The sequence below is a fragment of the Equus przewalskii genome, chromosome 17 (assembly GCF_037783145.1).
Source record: "Equus przewalskii isolate Varuska chromosome 17, EquPr2, whole genome shotgun sequence".
NCBI classification, from domain to species: Eukaryota; Metazoa; Chordata; class Mammalia; order Perissodactyla; family Equidae; genus Equus; species Equus przewalskii.
The window spans coordinates 27,955,682-27,961,419 of record NC_091847.1 but is presented as its reverse complement, the minus strand read 5'-3'; the positions used below and the strand labels follow the sequence as shown (position 1 = coordinate 27,961,419).

Sequence of the window (5,738 nt, the reverse complement as noted above, 5' to 3'; positions counted from 1 at the left end):
CTGTTCAACCAGAATGGTGTAAAGTTTAATCACTTTACTGAATTCCTTGTTCTATATCACTCTTAGTAGATCTGCTCCTCTGACCAGTACACCATTCATACCTTACAGATTACTCTTAGCAAACTTTTAGAATTTGGCACTATAGATGCTATCAGTGATAGCCTATCATTGAAGAAAAGGCAGAGGTGAGAAAATGTATTACTTCCTTAAAATTGGAGTGGGGAAAAGAGTGCACCCAGAACAGAGGGCGTGAAATATACAATCAATTAAATAAAGTATATTATATGGCATTTATAAAGTGGGTTTTACTTCTCCAATACTATCTCTATTCCACATGTCACATGGTTTAAACATGTCATAGTTTTATCAGGACAACATGGAATTTCTGAGACAGAAATTCTTCCTCTCATAGAAAAATATAACTATGAATATCATCTATTCAGGAATTTGAACCGAGCTGGCAGAGCCAGCCTCTATGTAGGTATACTTACATATTGAACACTAGCAGCAAGAAATTGAATTCCGTGTCATGAAACTAGCTAAATTCCATCTGCAGGGACCCTCAGGAAAAATAAATTTTATCTAACACCACCTACCCACAAGAAATGAATAGAGTTTGCCTAAGGCAGTTGTGTCCATCCTAGATGCCAGAATCTAACTATACATGATGACTAACTAGTTGTGAAAAAGAAAAAAACTGCAAAGAGTTAAATAACTTAATGTCTTAAGCACTTTCAGCTCTAAAAGGAAATCCATAGCAGATTTCAGTACATCTAGGTTAACCTTATGGCCTGGTTTTCCCTGGACACTCTGCTCTGTGCTTGTTTTAGTGCAGTACATATTCACAAATCTCTTTTTCATTCTCAAAAATGTCCCAGTTTTGACAAAATTATCTTGTTAACCTAGTAAGAAGCCGATCACATGGAGACTGAAGATCAGGTGAAATACTAAAAACAGCTAACTTGTATGGAGTACTAGTAGATGCCGGGCATTGGCCTGTGGGATTTAGCCTATCACTTCATTTATTCCTAGCAAACCCCTCTCATATCCAGGAGTGTCTCATGAGCACCCTCTCTGGTAAGAAGCCTGAGCCACATGGGAATTAGCAACTTGCCAAAGCCCCCATGGTCGTAAATGGCAGAGCAGAGCAGTTGAAGAGCAGAGGCCTTAATGGCTATGACCACCTACAGTAAGAGGCGAAGGACAGTGGATGGAGACCCTCTGGGCTTGCACAGACAGAATGGTCTTGTTTCTGCCCCTCCAAAGTGCTTCAATTTCGCCACACATTAACTAGTATTCTACACCAAAACATGTGATGGGTAATTTTATGTATCATCTTGGCCAGGCTGTGGTGCCCAATTGTTGGGTTAAATCCTATTCTACATGTTGCTGTGAAGGTATTTTGGAGATGTGATTAACATTTATAATGAGTTGACTTTAAGGTGGGTGGGCCTTATCCAATCAGTTGAAGGCCTTAAGATTAAAAACTGGGGTTTCCCACATAAGAATGAAGTCTGCCTCAGGACTGTACCATAGACATCCTGCCTGAGTTTCCAGTTTGCTGGGCTGTCCTATGGAATTGAGTCTCAAGACTGTGATGTCAACTCTTTTCTGAGTTTCTAGTCAGTGAGCCTGTTCTACATGATTTTGGACTTGTCAGCCCTCATAGTTGTGTAAGCCAGTTTCTTAAAATCAATCTCTCTCTCTCTCTGTGCTTCTCTCTCTGTTGTATATGGAGAGTGTATATACTATTGTTTTTCCCAATTTACAGATGGAAAAACTGAGACGTTAGAGATATTGAGTAACTTACCCAATCAGTATTACACAGCTACATAGTGGGAGAAATGGAATATTAAGTCAAACCTATCTGACCTCGGAGACTTGGTGCTTAGTCACTACAACTATTTTGCACTCAGTGGCATGCAAATCCAAAAGTCAACAAAGTACGGTGAGAAAACTCAGGGACTTGACGTCAAGACTCCTCAACTTTGCGTCTGGTTTTGAAAGCTACTAACCAAATGCCCTTGAGCAACTCACTTCCCTCTTTTAGCTCCAGATTCTCTATCTATAAATAGAGAAAAGAGCTGCCAATAACTTGATATCAAGATAAAAGTATGTCAACCTATAAAAACTAAAGTATCATTTTTATTTTGTTATTTTCCAGATGAAAATTTATATGCTGGGCTCTTTCTTCCACTGACCACAAAATGTCCTGGGATATTGAACATTAAACTAACTTTTGCATCAGGAGATCTTAGATCCAGTACCCAAGGTCAACACGATCCCTTTTCATTTACTGGTATTAACACAAGAAACCTCGGAACATTTTGTCGTGATTGCAGCTTTGGGAGAGCACCTACACTTCTCGTAACTCTCTAGATTAGCGTGTATATGTGTGTATGTACATATCCATCTAACCTGTTAAAAATTGAGAATCTGAAAAGTTACAAAAGGGAAATAGAAAAGGGAAAAGAAATACAAAAAGGAAATAGGAATAGCAAATGGGTAAAGCAATTAAAGTGCAATAAATATACAAATAAAACTTGAAAAAGCAGTAAATATTATAAAGCTAATAAAAGCTTAGTGTTTAGTAAAACAAAGAGCCAACTGAAAAACAAAAACAATACTATATCAGACACTGTGGAAGAGTTAAGGAATGAGAAATCTTACCAAATTAGGGAATACCCAGATCTCTTTAGGGAAAATTTGCCAAGTGTTGTTTCAAAAAATTCCTCACAATGTCCTTAGTGACTTTGTTCAGAATATTTTGAGCACATGTGAAAGTTGATGTTCATGATCCTGCATTTCCATTATTCTTCAAGATACCATAGCTTCGTTACTGAAATATCTCAGCTTTTCTTTATTTCTTCCATGGAGCAGCAGTACAGCCTGAAGGTGTATTTACTCTCAGCAGGAGGAAAGGTAAGAATTCAGAGCAAGAATGGATAGGAGGAATGAACAGAAAAATCAAAGGAAAACACAGGGGAAGCCAAAACAAAGAAAGAGAGAAGGCAATTTATTTTAGCAATATGGTGAACTGTGGGGAAAAAATGACTCTCTAAAATGGCAACTTGTGGGGACAGATCCAAGTGAGCTTACTGAGTCATTTTATGTAAAAGTCAAATCATAATTTTAATACATTTAAAGCACTAAAGTCCATTTCGCATATCAGCTGTGTATGGTAAATGAAATTGTGTGTTTTTCTTCCGGGGGGCAAGATACTTAGGAGAAGATTAGGTAAACGGCCCCATATACTGAGGGGGTTGTTAATTTTTTATTGGTACATTGAGCCAATGCAGTTAACTACGTATATTCAGACTATAGACTCCTCCTATATATCCTCATATCACTGATGTTAATAGGAAAAGGGTATGTAAAAGAGATAGATGGGAGTTAAGCTGGGAAAGCAAATCCAGCTTTGCGTCTTTGTTCTCTGGACAGGATAAAATGATATACTAACTGGTTTCCTCAGCTCATTCTGTAGTAATGTTTTTCAAACCTTAGCTCTTTCCTCCCTTTTCTACTACAAAGGGAGCATATGGCGCCACAGCCTTGCACAAAGAAAAGAAAACACGGTAGTAAATTATCTTAAATACACCTGAACTTATGATATCCAGAGTCGAGCTTTCCCTAGATTTTTTTTTCACATAATTCTAGATTTATTTTGCCATTTAAAAGTTTATTTTGGCTGGGGTTGAAATTTAATTTGTTCTTCAAAGAAACATAACAATGGAAATACAAGGAGGAAGCTTTTGTTCGCTCCCTGGGAGTTCTGAAAAGTAATAATTATAAAATGATAAGATTCTAAATGAAAATGTCGCTTGCAAAGGTTGAGGTTGACAGCACAGACCTATGTGAAGTGAAAAAAGTCACATTATATTCATGAACATAAATATAACCAGATGATGTAATTTTATATCTTTTGATGATTTATTATATGTTTCATAAGCTTGAAATAAAATCCTTTCTAAAAATAAATGTTCATTAGAAGTCCTACAAAATAACACTTCTTTTGAAGAATAGTACTCATAAGATAGTAGTATTAAAAGAGAATTAATGGTAAATTGATAAAATAATATAAACTAAGAAAACTGATACACACATATACATACACTGAATTAGAGAATAACACATTAGTACTTTCAGATTATTTTCACCTATTTCCAGTCATGTCTTTTGGTCTGTACTGAACATGTTGATCTGATCTCGGCTGTTGCACTATGGTTCCAATGTGTCCCTTAGAAACAGACACACAAACATACACACACACCCCACACACACACCACATGAACACATACAACCACCACCATGATGACAGCAAGCTCAGAATTTGAATAAATCAAATGTCTATTTTATAATTATACAGGCTGATTAGAGTCAGAAGCCAGCTTTTGCCAAAGCGTATGGCCTGCGGGTGTTTCCTCAGTAGGAGGCTCTGTGATAGCTTCTGCGTGGTGAAGTTAAGCAGGCTTTGGGAGAATGGGTATCTGATGTAGATATTTTTTAGCTTTACCTTTCTAGATTTCTGAAATGTGTCTCCTGAGTTATATGTTAGAAAACTAGATGGCACATTCACCCCCACACGTGTACATACACACACATGCATGCACACACACACACACACACACAGGTGTGTGTCTTAGAAATCAAATGTGTCACTTCTCTGCACGTATGAACCTTCACCAAAACTCCTCTGAAGGAGCTCTGTAAGTTTCACAAGTACTAATTTGATGTGGAAGCAGCAGGAAGGCTGGTTCCCTAATCCTGTCACTGTCCTTTGAGTTGTCATTTACTATCTCTGCATGACATGACAGATTCAGGGATGTTTCTTTAAGTCTGATTAGCTGATACATTTCTTTATGCCACAGAGGGACTCGTGTTTCTATATATCTCTACTGTTTCTCTCATCTGTATACATAGCCTTGGACAAATCGAGTCAAATGTATAGCACGGTTTCATAGGTTTGCTATATAATGGTTTGTAAGCCATTGGTACAGCCCAAGCATTGGAAAACTTTTTCTGTAAAAGGAAAGATTGCATATATTTTAGACTTTTTTGAGCCATTGTAGGACCAATGCAGCCATAGACAATATGTAAATGATTGGGCGGTTGCAATAAAACCTTATTTACAAAAACAAGCAGTGGGTTAGATTTGATCTGTGGACCATAGTTTGCTAATATCTGGTATAGTCTGTAACTGCCAAGTCAGGCTTGCTAGAATTAACCAAATGGTAAAATGATAAATACTGTACAATTCTTTCATTTGTTTTTTTCTGCAGAAACCCGTGTGGAAAAAGATGGATATCTTGAGAGGATACATATAAAAGGGCTAAAGTCAGTTATGCCACTACTGCTCAAGGATGCATTTAATTGTGTTTTATGGTTGCTGATTCAACTCATCAAGACAAATAAACAATGAACAGAAGTTCATATATTTAACCAAATACTGATGCAGACACGGACCTTACTGAAAATTCCATGCATGTGGTCAGTTAGACAGTTAGCACAGATAGATATAATAAGTGACACATGTTCTCAGGACTAGGCTGCTTTGCCTGTGTTTCTGTTGACAGAAGTGCAGTTCCAACGTGTGATCCTCTAGTGTATGTCACCATATGAAAGAGGTTTAAAACGAAAGAGGGCCAAAAATTCCACCTTGAAACTGTAAGCCACAGGTAATAATCAACACTTTCATCTTTATACCAAATCACTTAGCTAAAGTACACAAAGAATTCTAA

General features: G+C 37.2%; 1 long non-coding RNA gene across 1 annotated transcript; it reads left to right on the top strand.

Annotated features, from left to right (window-relative positions):
• Positions 1 to 2,640: 2,640 nt before the first annotated feature.
• LOC139076700 (uncharacterized) lies at positions 2,641 to 5,444 on the top strand. The gene is made up of 2 exons (XR_011528587.1): positions 2,641 to 2,922; positions 5,280 to 5,444. It is a non-coding gene; the product is annotated as an uncharacterized lncRNA (long non-coding RNA).
• Positions 5,445 to 5,738: the final 294 nt, after the last annotated feature.